Raw genomic sequence first — 14226 nt, 5'->3', positions numbered from 1 at the left:
ACGTTAAGGCTAATCTGAAGATGGTGCTGGCTAAAGCTAAAACTGGCGAGTGTAGAGAGTATAGAGATATTGTTATCCACGTCGGTACCAACGATGTTAGGATGAAACAGTCAGAGATCAAGCGCAACATAGCTTCTGCGTGTAAATCAGCTAGAAAGATGTGTCGGCATCGAGTAATTGTCTCTGGCCCCCTCCCAGTTAGGGGGAGTGATGAGCTCTACAGCAGAGTCTCACAACTCAATCGCTGGTTGAAAACTGTTTTCTGCCCCTCCCAAAAGATAGAATTTGTAGATAATTGGCCCTCTTTCTGGGACTCACCCACAAACAGGACCAAGCCTGACCTGCTGAGGAGTGACGGACTCCATCCTAGCTGGAGGGGTGCTCTCATCTTATCTACCAACATAGACAGGGCTCTAACTCCTCTAGCTCCACAATGAAATAGGGTGCAGGCCAGGCAGCAGGCTGTTAGCCAGCCTGTCAGCATAGTGGAGTCTGCCACTAGCACAGTCAGTGTAGTCAGCTCAGCTATCACCATTGAGACCGTGTCTGTGCCTCGACCTAGGTTGGGCAAAACTAAACATGGCGGTGTTTGCCTTAGCAATCTCACTAGGATAAAGACCACCTCCATTCCTGTCATTATTGAAAGAGATCATGATACCTCACATCTCAAAATAGTGCTACTTAATGTTAGATCCCTTACTTCAAAGGCAATTATAGTCAATGAACTAATCACTGATCATAATCTTGATGTGATTGGCCTGACTGAAACATGGCTTAAGCCTGATGAATTTACGGTGTTAAATGAGGCCTCACCTCCTGGCTACACTAGTGACCATATCCCCCGTGCATCCCGCAAAGGCGGAGGTGTTGCTAACATTTACGATAGCAAATTTCAATTTACAAAAAAACAAATGACGTTTTCGTCTTTTGAGCTTCTAGTCATGAAATCTATGCAGCCTACTCAATCACTTTTTATAGCTACTGTTTACAGGCCTCCTGTGCCATATACAGCGTTCCTCACTGAGTTCCCTGAATTCCTGTCGGACCTTGTAGTCATAGCAGATAATATTCTAATCTTTGGTGACTTTAATTAATATTCACATGGAAAAGTCCACAGACCCACTCCAAAAGGCTTTCGGGGCCATCATCGACTCAGTGGGTTTTGTCCAACATGTCTCTGGACCCACTCACTGTCACAGTCATACGCTGGACCTAGTTTTGTCCCATGGAATAAATGTTGTGGATCTTAATGTTTTTCCTCATAATCCTGGACTATCGGACCACTATTTTATTACGTTTGCAATTGCAACAAATAATCTGCTCAGACCCCAACCAATGAACATTAAAAGTCGTGCTATAAATTCACAGACAACACAAAGATTCCTTGATGTCCTTCCAGATTCCCTCTGTCTACCCAAGGATGCCAGAGGACAAAAATCAGTTAACCACCTAACTGAGGAACTCAATTTAACCTTGCGCAATACCCTAGATGCAGTTGCACCCCTAAAAACTAAAAACATTTCTCATAAGAAACTAGCTCCCTGTTGCACAGAAAATACCCGAGCTCTGAAGCAAGCTTCCAGAAAATTGGAACGGAAATGGCGCCACACCAAACTGGAAGTCTTCCGACTAGCTTGGAAAGACAGTACCGTGCAGTACCGAAGAGCCCTTCCTGCTGCTCGATCATCCTATTTTTCTAACTTAATTGAGGAAAATAAGAACAATCCGAAATTCCTTTTTGATACTGTCGCAAAGCTAACTAAAAAACAGCATTCCCCAAGAGCGGATGACTTTCACTTTAGCAGTGATACATTCATGAACTTCTTTGAGGAAAAGATTATGATTATTAGAAAGCAAATTACGGACTCCTCTTTAAATCGGCGTATTCCTTCAAAGCTCAGTTGTCCTGAGTCTGCATAACTCTCCCAGGACCTAGGATCAAGAGAGACGCCCAAGTGTTTTAGTACTATATCTCTTGACACAATGATGAAAATAATCATGGCCTCTAAACCTTCAAGCTGCATACTGGACCCTATTCCAACTAAACTACTGAAAGAGCTGCTTCCTGTGCTTGGCCCTCCTATGTTGAACATAATAAACGGCTCTCTATCCACCGGATGTGTAACAAACTCACTAAAAGTGGCAGTAATAAAGCCTCTCTTGAAAAAGCCAAACCTTGACCCAGAAAATATAAAAAACTATCGGCCTATATCGAATCTTCCATTCCTCTCAAAAATTTTAGAAAAGGCTGTTGCGCAGCAACTTACTGCCTTCCTGAAGACAAACAATGTATACGAAGTGCTGCTTTTGATACCATCGATCACCACATTCTTTTGGAGAGATTGGAAACCCAAATTGGTCTACACGGACAAGTTCTGGCCTGGTTTAGATCTTATCTGTCGGAAAGATATCAGTTTGTCTCTGTGAATGGTTTGTCCTCTGACAAATCAACTGTAAATTTCGGTGTTCCTCAAGGTTCTGTTTTAGGACCACTATTGTTTTCACTATATATTTTACCTCTTGGGTAATTATTCGAAAACATAATGTTAACTTTCACTGCTATGCGGATGATGCACAGCTGTACATTTCAATGAAACATGGTGAAGCCCCAAAATTGCCCTTGCTAGAAGCATGTGTTTCAGACAGAAGGAAGTGGATGGCTGCAAACTTTCTACTTTTAAACTCGTACAAAACAGAGATGCTTGTTCTAGGTCCCAAGAAACAAAGAGATCTTCTGTTGAATCTGACAATTAATATTAATGGTTGTACAGTCGTCTCAAATAAAACTGTGAAGGACCTCGGCGTTACTCTGGACCCTGATCTCTCCTTTGAAGAACATATCAAGACCATTTCAAGGACAGCTTTTTTCCATCTACGTAACATTGCAAAAATCAGAAACTTTCTGTCCAAAAATGATGCAGAAAAATTAATCCATGCTTTTGTCACTTCTAGGTTAGACTACTGCAATGCTCTACTTTCCGGCTACCCGGATAAAGCACTAAATCAACTTAAGTTGGTGCTAAATACGGCTGATAGAATCCTGACTAGAACCAAAAAATTTGATCATAATTACTCCAGTGCTAGCCTCTCTACACTGGCTTCCTGTCAAAGCAAGGGCTGATTTCAAGATTTTACTGCTAACCTACAAAGCATTACATGGGCTTGCTCCTACCTATCTCTCTGATTTGGTCCTGCTGTACATACCTACACGTACGCTACGGTCACAAGACGCAGGCCTCCTAATTGTCCCTAGAATTTCTAAGCAAACAGCTGGAGGCAGGGCTTTCTCCTATAGAGCTCCATTTTTATGGAACGGTCTGCCTACCCATGTCAGAGACGCAAACTCGGTCTCAACCTTTAAGTCTTTACTGAAGACTCATCTCTTCAGTGGGTCATATGATTGAGTGTAGTCTGGCCCAGGAGTGGGAAGGTGAACGGAAAGGCTCTGGAGCAACGAACCGCCCTTGCTGTCTCTGCCTGGCCGGTTCCCCTCTTTCCACTGGGATTCTCTGCCTCTAACCCTATTACAGGGGCTGAGTCACTGGCTTACTGGGCCTCTCTCATGCCGTCCCTGGAAGGGGTGCGTCACCTGAGTGGGTTGATTCACTGATGTGGGCATCCTGTCTGGGTTGGCGCCCCCCCTTGGGTTGTGCCATGGCGGAGATCTTTGTGGGCTATACTCAGCCTTGTCTCAGGATGGTAAGTTGGTGGTTCAAGATATCCCTCTAGTGATGTGGGGGCTGTGCTTTGGCAAAGTGGGTGGGGTTATATCCTTCCTGTTTGGCCCTGTCCGGGGGTGTCCTCGGATGGGGCCACAGTGTCTCCTGACCCCTCCTGTCTCAGCCTCCAGTATTTATGCTGCAGTAGTTTATGTGTCGGGGGGCTAGGGTCAGTTTGTTATATCTGGAGTACTTCTCCTGTCCTATTCGGTGTCCTGTGTGAATCTAAGTGTGCGTTCTCTAATTCTCTCCTTCTCTCTTTCTTTCTCTCTCTCGGAGGACCTGAGCCCTAGGACCATGCCCCAGGACTACCTGACATGATGACTCCTTGCTGTCCCCAGTCCACCTGGCCGTGCTGCTGCTCCAGTTTCAACTGTTCTGCCTTATTATTATTCGACCATGCTGGTCATTTATGAACATTTGAACATCTTGGCCATGTTCTGTTATAATCTCCACCCGGCACAGCCAGAAGAGGACTGGCCACCCCACATATGCTCTCTCTAATTCTCTCTTTCTTTCTCTCTCTCGGAGGACCTGAGCCCTAGGACCATGCCTCAGGACTACCTTACATGATGACTCCTTGCTGTCCCCAGTCCACCTGACTATGCTGCTGCTCCAGTTTCAACTGTGCTGCCTTATTATTATACGACCATGCTGGTCATGTATGAACATTTGAACATCTTGGCCATGTTCTGTTATAATCTCCACCCGGCACAGCCAGAAGAGGACTGGCCACCCCACATAGCCTGGTTCCTCTCTAGGTTTCTTCCTAGGTTTTGGCCTTTCTAGGGAGTTTTTCCTAGCCACCGTGCTTCTACACCTGCATTGCTTGCTGTTTGGGGTTTTAGGCTGGGTTTCTGTACAGCACTTTGAGATATCAGCTGATGTACGAAGGGCTATATAAATAAATTTGATTTTGATTTGAAGGTACTCTGGTCAGATGAGACTAAAATGGCGATTTTTGGCCATCAAGGAAAATGCTTTGTCTGGCGCAAACTAACACGTCTCATCACCCCGAGAACATCATCCCCACAGTGAAGCATGGTGGTGGCAGCATCATGCTGTGCGGATATTTTTCATCGGCAGAGACTGGGAAACTGGCCAGATTTGAAGGAATGATGGATGGCGCTTAATACAGGGAAATTCTTGAGGGAAACCTGTTTCAGTCTTCCAGAGATTTGAGACTGGGACGGAGGTTCACCTTCCAGCAGGACCCTAAGCATACTGCTAAAACAACACTCGAGTGGATTAAAGGGGAAACATTTAAATGTTTTGGAATGGTTTTATTTCTTGTTTGTTTCAAGAAAAAATATTTTGCATCTTCAAAGTGGTAGACGTGTTGTGTATATCAAATGATACAAACCCCCCAAAAATCCATTTTAATTCCAGGTTGCAAGGCAACGAAATAGGGGGGTGAAAACTTACGCAAGCCACTGTATACGTCTACAGAATCCCTGACTTTGCGCAAATATACCTGCAAGAATTTGTTATTTTGAAGGCAAAGGGTGGTCACACCAAGTATGGATTTGATTTAGATTTTTCTTCTGTTCACTCACTTTAGATTTAGTTAATTGATAAATACAATCTATTAACATGTCTATTTTTGAAAGCATTCTTACTTTACAGCATTTTCTCACAACCGCCTAAAACTTTTGCACAGTACTGTATGTATGTATGTATGTATGTATGTATGTATGTATGTATGTACACACACACACAGAGAGAGACACACACACAGGTAACTGCCAAAATAAAGGAAACACCAATGAATAGGGCTTTGGGCTACCATGAGCCGTCAGAACAGCTTTAAAGCGCCTTGCCATGGATTCTACACATTTCTGGAACTCTATTGGTGGGATGTGACACATTCTTCCATGAGAAATTCCAGAATTTGGTGTTTTGTTGATGGTGGAAGAAAACGCTGTCTCAGGCACTGCTCAAGAATCTCCCATAAGTGTTTGTTTAGGTTGAGATCTGGTGACAGACACACACGCATACCCTTTAAACCCCCTATTCTCCGTTGAAAGAGGGATCTCAAAGTCACTGAGATCTCTTCTAGCCATGGTAGCCAAAATAATGGGCAACTGGGCTTTTTTATACATAGCCCTAAGCTTGATTGGGCGTTAGTTGCTTAATTAAGGCAGGATCCACCTGTGTGGAAGCACCTGCTTTCAATATTCTTTGTATCCCTCATTTACTTGTGTTTCCTTTATTTTGGCAGTTACCTGTAGGTTTACTTCATAAATGCAGTCGATCAAAAGTGCATTGTAGAAATATTGCAATGTAACATCATATGTTTTGTTTTTAGAAGCAGGGTGGAAAGAAAGAACTTCATGAGTCGCAATGCATGCATAAAAATAAAAGGGCATTCAAAGTTAATCATAGAATATCTAGCAAGCGAACATCCTCAAGTTATTTTGGAGCATGCTAGGTTTTGATAGGTCATCACACCTGAGAAGGTAAATGGTTCTAGAAAAAGGACTTTGTCATTGGGCATCCTAACTCAACACACAGTAATATATATTTGACAGTAGTGTATACAGTTGGTAAGTCAATAATTACATGATTATTATTTTTTCAAATCTTGTAAGTAACTGCAGCGCATTCGGAAAGTATTCAGACCCCTTGACTTTTTCCACATTTTGTTAAGTTACAGCCTTATTCTAAAATTGATTAAATCCTTTTTTCTCATCAATCTACACACCCCCTACTCAGTACTCAGTTGAATCTCCTTTGGCAGCGATTACAGCCTTGAGTCTTCTTGGGTAGGACGCTACAAGCTTGGCACACCTGTATTTGGGGAGTTTCTCCAATTCTTCTCTGCAGAGCCTCTCAAGCTCTGTCAAGTTAGATGGGGAGTGTCGCTGCACACCTATTTTCAGGTCTCTCCAGAGGTGTTCGATCAGGTTGAAGTCCAGGCTCTGGCTGGGCCAGTCAAGGACATTCAGAGACTTGTCCTGAATCCACTCCTGCATTGTCTAGACTGTGTTCTTAGGGTCGTTATCCTGTTGGAAGGTGAACCTTCGGCCCAGTCTGAGGTCCTGAGCACTCTGGAGCAGGTTTTCATCGAGGATCTTTCTGTACTTTGCTTTGTTCATCTTTCCCTCGAGCCTGACTAGTCTCCCAGTCCCTGCTTCTGAAAAACATCCACACAGAATGATGCTGCCATCACCATGCTTCACCATATGGATGGTGCCAAGTTTCCTCCAGACGTGACGCTTGGCATTCAGGCCAAAGAGTTCAATCTTGGTTTCATCAGACCAGAGAATCTTGTTTCTCCATGGTCTGAGAGTCCTTTAGGTGCCAATTGGCAAACTACCAGCGGGCTGTCGGTGCCTTTTACCATAAAGGCCTGATTGGTGGAGTGCTGCAGAGACGGTTGTCCATCTGGAAGATTCTCTCATCTCCACAGAAGAACTATTTTGCTCTGTCAGAGTGACCATCAGGTTCTTGGTACCCTTCCCCAGATCTGTGCCTGGTCACAAACCTGTCTCTGAGTTCTATGGACAATTCTTTCAAAATAATGGCTTGGTTTTTGCTCTGACATGCACTGTCAACTGTGGGACCTTATATAGACAGGTGTGTGCCTTTTCAAATCATGTCTAATCAATTGAATTTACCACAGGTGGACTCCAATCAAGTTGTAGAAACATCTCAAGGATGATCAATGGAAACAGGTTGCATCTGAGCTCAATTTTGAGTCTCGTAGCAAAGGGTCTGAATACTTATGTTTAAAAAAATGTTTTTATACATTTGCAACAATTTCTAAAAACCTGTCTTCACTTTGTCATTATTGGGGTATTGTGTGTAGATTAGTGAAGAAAAACAAATGTAATACATTTTAGAATAAAGCAGTAACATAACAAAATTTGGAAAAAGTCAAGTGGTCTGAATACTCGCCGAATGCACTGTACATTATTTTTGTTCAAAATGCAAAAATCAGGCCTACTAGACCATAAGAAATCACTGATTTTGAAGAAATCACAAGGTCAAGAAAATCCTGGTTTCGGCGGTGTCCTATCGTACTACAGTGTATATGCTGCTGACAGTTAGGGCAACTAGAAGGCATGGGGACAGAAACATGTAATGTAAATTATTAACGTTGGAATGAAACACCAAGGAGTAGCTAATCATGATGGGGGCCCGATGGAGCCTAGCGGGCAGAACTGACTGAAATGACATCATTACAACCGGATTTCAAACACATTTGCTTGCTGGGTGGGTGTGTGTGTGTGAAGGAGTATTAGCTATTTGGGGTGGTCGGGTAACAGACTAAATCAACTAGTAAATGGAAGGATGCCATAACGTGTTGGCCCAGTTGCCTTTGACATTGTACAGTCTGCCTGTGTGTTTCTGGTCTTCAAAGCTAGCCTCCAATGCAGATTGTCAGTGGTGTGCACATACAGTATGTGCTGTGTCTCAGCAGTTGCCTCTGGCTCCTTGATATTCTAAAAATCCTGGCCGCAGTGATTCCACACAGTCTGTTTTCCTCGTCGTGCATTTGCACTGTTCCAACCCTTTCCCCATGTGGAAAATTAGTCATTACATTTTCAGATCATTTGAATGTAATAGATTTTATACAAAATAAACAAATTTATCTGTTTTTCAAGTACATTGGGCTACATAATTTAATACAAAATGTAATTGTAAACCAGATTTAGCCAACAAGGGAACCACTTTCACTAGGCTTGATTGGGATTATAGGACAATACAAGTACGTCTAAGGTGATATTCAAAGTGAATTTTCAGCAGACTACAGTAGTAAAACCATGAATCTGACAGTACAGCCCCCCTCCACAAACCAGCCTCAACCAGATTTGCAGAGATTACTTTTAAATTAAACTGACCTCGCCATAGTGCCAAACCAAGGTTACAAAACCTGAATGCTTTGCTGGCATGAATGGCAGTTTGTGTTTTTCTCTAAATTGAATTATTCGCCCCATTTGACTTTATTTCTTTGTAAATATTATACGGGCCAAACTTTCCTAAATACCCATAAACTTAAATGGGGAATGAAAAGTGCTTACAGTCGAAAAAGCAACTACTGCTGAACTATTTTTTTTGTATTTTTGTGATAGATTTCCCCCAATCGCCTTGGCTTATACAAACCATGACATCAAAGCGGTACAATTTGGAAGATGAATCGGCAATGGTGTCTCTGCCAGACCCTAATAGCATTTTCCTTTGGTTGATTGAGTCGGACCGGGGCATTGTACAGTTAAAAATGGAACCATATTGCATCCTTGAATCAAACATTTCTTCCGTCATACAGTAGGCCCCAACAGGTAAACACACCAGCGCAATGCTACAGTACAAAAGTTGTATGCGTTATTTTCTCTCTTGCATAGACATGTCATTTGCTCTCTTGGTAGACATGATAGTGGCATTAGTTCCGCAGAATGCAAACTAACCGTGACGCTGCTATACTACTGAGCCAACTAGTAACTACACTACCGGTCAAAAGTTTTAGAACACCTACTCATTCAAGGGTTTTTCTTTATTTGTACTATTTTCTACATTGTTGAATAATAGTGAAGACATAAAAAACGATGAAATAACACATATGGAATCATGTAGTAACCAAAAAAGTGTTTAACAAATCAAAATACATTTTATATTTGAGATTCTACATAGCAGCCACCCTTTGCCTTGATGACAGCTTTGCACACTCTTGGCATTCTCTCAACCATCTTCACAAGGTAGTCACCTGGAATCCATTTCAATTAACAGGTGTGCCTTGTTAAAAGTTAATTTGTGGAGCCAATCAATTGTGATGTGACAAGGTAGGGGGGTATACAGAACATAGCCCTATTTGGTAAAATGGCAAGAACAGCTCAAATAAGCAGAGAAATGACAGTCCATCATCACTTTAAGACATGAAGGTCAGTCAATACAGAACATTTCAAGAACTTTTATAGTTTCTTCAAGTGCAGTCGCAAAAACCATCAAGCGCTATGATGAAACTGGCTCTCATGAGGACCGCCACAGGAATGGAAGATCCAGAGTTACCTCTGCTGCCTCGTTAGAGTTAACAGTCTCGGAAATGGCAGCCTATAAATAAATGCTTCAGAGTTTAAGTAAGACACATCTTAACATCAACTGTTCAGAAGAGACTGTGAATCAGGCCTTCATGGTCGAATTACTGCAAAAACACTACGAATTCCAAGATGGCGTAGCAGTCGGACGTGTGTTTTGTCTTGTCCCGTCCAGTATAGTGTAAATATAGTTTTTCCTCGTTTTTTTCTGTATATATTTCGTACATATTTTAATCTCACTTTCCAACTACAGGCTGAATATACTCTCCTGCAACCTGCATCACCCAATGTGGTACGGATCTGCTTTTTCTATACTTTAGAATCGGAACCCTCATCAGAAGCTAGCCAGCTAACTAGCTAGTAGCTAGCCACTGCTAGCGGTCTTCAACGCTAACTAGGACACCAGCGCGACATCTACCCAAAGCATATCAGACTGCTTTTTCTCTACCACATCTCCGGATTCCTACCGCAAGCTCTGAACCTTTATACCGGATCATCGTAAATAGCTAGCTGCAATCCGAGTGGCTACTCCTGGCTAACGTCTCTGTCCCAGAGCAAGCACCAGTTAGCCTGGAGCTAGCCTCGAGCTAAGCCCATCTCCCGACTAGCCGAAGAGGTCCAAAAATACCTAATTTGCCAATTGGCCTGGACCCTCTACTGCCGACACGGAGCCCCGCCGATCCATCACGACTGGTCCGCCGACATAATCGTCCGAGGGGTTTCAACAGGCTTTTCCGCTGCGACATCGCCAAAGATCCATCTGCTGGCCAAGGCCCGCGAGCTTTCTGAATCGCTGTATCTCCAGCTCACCGCATGAAGAGGAATAAACAGACTCACCCCATAGCGACGTCCCCCAAAGGTTAACTCTCTAGCCCTCGCTATCTCCCTGCTTGCTAATTCGGCCTGCTAACGGCTAGCTTGTCAAGCTCCGGTCCGCTAACTGCTACCTTGTCTAGCTCGGGCCTACGAACTGTTAGCTTGTTAGCACAGGCCTGCTAACCGTCTGAACCACCGCGTCCCAATCACTCTCTGACCCCATTTACTTTCTATCTCTTTTTGATTTTTAATTTGTTTATACCTTCCGGAAACCTGCCTCACCCAATGTGATACGGAATCGCTATTACTTTTACTCTTATTTTTATTTTTATGACACACTCAAGAACCTCCAGACGCTAACCAGCTAACTAGCTACAAGCTAGTTAGTCATTGTTAGTTTTTTAAAAACCTGGATAACACTCGCCAGCCCAGCCCCCCTGCCCATCCACCCTGCCCATCCACCGCTGCCCCCTGGACACTGATCTCTTGGCTACATAGCTGACGCACGCTGGACTGTCCATTAATCACGGTACTCCTTTCTGCTTGTTTGTCTTACCTGTCGGCCCCGTTGCCTAGTCAATGCCATTTTACCTGCTGTTTGTTGTGCTAGCGGATTAGCCTCGCCTACTGTTTTTAGCTAGCTTTCCAAATTCAACACCTGTGATTACTGTATGCCTCGCTGTATGTCTCTCTCAGATGTCAATATGCCTTGTATACTGTTGTTCAGGTTAGTTATCATTGTTTTAGTTCACAATGGAGCCCCTAGACCCACTCTGCATACCCCTGTTACCTCCTTTGTCCCACCTCCCACACATGCGGTGACCTCACCCGTTACAACCAGCATGTCCAGAGATACAACCTCTCTCATCATCACCCAGTGCCTGGGCCTACCTCCGCTGTACCCGCACCCCACCATACCCCTGTCTGCACATTATGCCCTGAATATATTCTACCATGCCCAGAAACCTGCTCCTCTTATCCTCTGCCCCCAACGCTCTAGGCGACCAGTTTTGATAGCCTTTAGCCGCACCCTCATACTACTCCTTCTCTGTTCCGCGGGTGATGTGGAGGTAAACCCAGGCCCTGCATGTCCCCAGGTACCCTCATTTGTTGACTTCTGTGATCGAAAAAGCCTTGGTTTTATGCATGTCAACATCAGAAGCCTCCTCCCTAAGTTTGTTTTACTCACTGCTTTAGCACACTCTGCTAACCCTGATGTCCTTGCCGTGTCTGAATCCTGGCTCAGGAAGGCCACCAAAAATTCAGAGATTTCCATACCCAACTATAACATCTTCCGTCAAGATAGAACTACCAAAGGGGCGGAGTTGCAGTCTACTGCAGAGATAGCCTGCAAAGTAATGTCATACTTTCCAGGTCCATACCCAAACAGTTCGAACTACTAATTTTGAAAATTACCCTCTCCAGAAATAAGTCTCTCACTGTTGCCGCCTGCTACCGACCACCCTCAGCTCCCAGCTGTGCCCTGGACACCATTTGTGAATTGATCGCCCCCATCTAGCTTCAGAGTTTGTTCTGTTAGGTGACCTAAACTGGGATATGCTTAACACCCCGGCAGTCCTACAATGTAAGCTAGATGCCCTCAATCTCACTCAAATCATCAAGGAACCCACCAGGTACAACCCTAACTCTGTAAACAAGGGCACCCTCATAGACGTCATCCTGACCAACTGGCCCTCCAAATACACCTCCGCTGTCTTCAACCAGGATCTCAGCGATCACTGCCTCATTGCCTGTATCCGCCACGGAGCCGCAGTCAAACGACCACCCCTCATCACTGTCAAACGCTCCCTAAAACACTTCTGTGAGCAGGCCTTTCTAATCGACCTGGCCCGGGTATCCTGGAAGGACATTGACCTCATCCCGTCAGTTGAGGATGCCTGGTCATTCTTTAAAAGTAACTTCCTCACTATTTTAGATAAGCATGCTCCGTTCAAAAATGCAGAACCAAGAACAGATACAGCCCTTGGTTCACTCCAGACCTGACTGCCCTCGACCAGCACAAAAACATCCTGTGGCGGACTGCAATAGCATCGAATAGCCCCGTGATATGCAACTGTTCAGGGAAGTCAGGAACCAATACACGCAGTCAGTCAGGAAAGCTAAGGCCAGCTTCTTCAGGCAGAAGTTTGCATCCTGTAGCTCCAACTCCAAAAAGTTCTGGGACACTGTGAAGTCCATGGAGAACAAGAGCACCTCCTCCCAGCTGCCCACTGCACTGAGGCTAGGTAACACGGTCTCCACCGATAAATCCACGATTATCGAAAGCTTCAATAAGCACTTCTCAACGGCTGGCCATGCCTTCCGCCTGGCTACTCCAACCTCGGCCAACAGCTCCGCCCCCCGCAGCTCCTCGCCCAAGCCTCTCCAGGTTCTCCTTTACCCAAATCCAGATAGCAGATGTTCTGAAAGAGCTGCAAAACCTAGACCCGTACAAATCAGCTGGGCTTGACAATCTGGACCCTCTATTTCTGAAACTATCTGCCGCCATTGTCGCAACCCCTATTACCAGCCTGTTCAACCTCTCTTTCATATCGTCTGAGATCCCCAAGGATTGAAAGCTGCCGCAGTCATCCCCCTCTTCAAAGGGGGAGACACCCTGGACCCAAACTGCTATAGACCTATATCCATCCTGCCCTGCCTATCTAAGGTCTTCGAAAGCCAAGTCAACAAACAGGTCACTGACCATCTCGAATCCCACCGTACCTTCTCCGCTGTGCAATCTTGTTTCCGAGCCGGTCACGGGTGCACCTCAGCCACGCTCAAGGTACTAAACGATATCATAACCGCCATCGATAAAAGACAGTACTGTGCAGCCGTCTTCATCGACCTCGCCAAGGCTTTCGACTCTGTCAATCACCATATTCTTATCGGCAGACTCAATAGCCTCGGTTTCTCGGATGACTGCCTTGCCTGGTTCACCAATTACTTTGCAGACAGAGTTCAGTGTGTCAAATCGGAGGGCATGCTGTCCGGTCCTCTGGCAGTCTCTATGGGGGTGCCACAGGGTTCAATTCTCGGGCCGACTCTTTTCTCTGTATATATCAATGATGTTGCTCTTGCTGCGGGCGATTCCCTGATCCACCTCTACGCAGACGACACCATTCTATATACTTTCGGCCCGTCATTGGACACTGTGCTATCTAACCTCCAAACGAGCTTCAATGCCATACAGCACTCCTTCAGTGGCCTCCAACTGCTCTTAAACGCGAGTAAAACCAAATGCATGCTTTTCAACCGATCGCTGCCTGCACCCGCAAGCCCGACTAGCATCACCACCCTGGATGGTTCCGACCTTGAATATGTGGACATCTATAAGTACTTAGGTGTCTGGCTAGACTGCAAACTCTCCTTCCAGACTCACATCAAACATCTCCAATCGAAAATCAAATCAAGAGTCGGCTTTCTATTCCGCAACAAAGCCTCCTTCACTCACGCCGCCAAGCTTACCCTAGTAAAACTGACTATCCTACCGATCCTCGATTTCGGCGATGTCATCTACAAAATGGCTTCCAACACTCTACTCAGCAAACTGGATGCAGTCTATCACAGTGCCATCCGTTTTGTCACCAAAGCACCTTATACCACCCACCACTGCGACTTGTATGCTCTAGTCGGCTGGCCCTCGCTACATATTC

The sequence above is a fragment of the Oncorhynchus nerka genome, linkage group LG24, assembly GCF_034236695.1.
Source record: "Oncorhynchus nerka isolate Pitt River linkage group LG24, Oner_Uvic_2.0, whole genome shotgun sequence".
NCBI classification, from domain to species: Eukaryota; Metazoa; Chordata; class Actinopteri; order Salmoniformes; family Salmonidae; genus Oncorhynchus; species Oncorhynchus nerka.
This window is presented reverse-complemented; position numbering follows the sequence as displayed.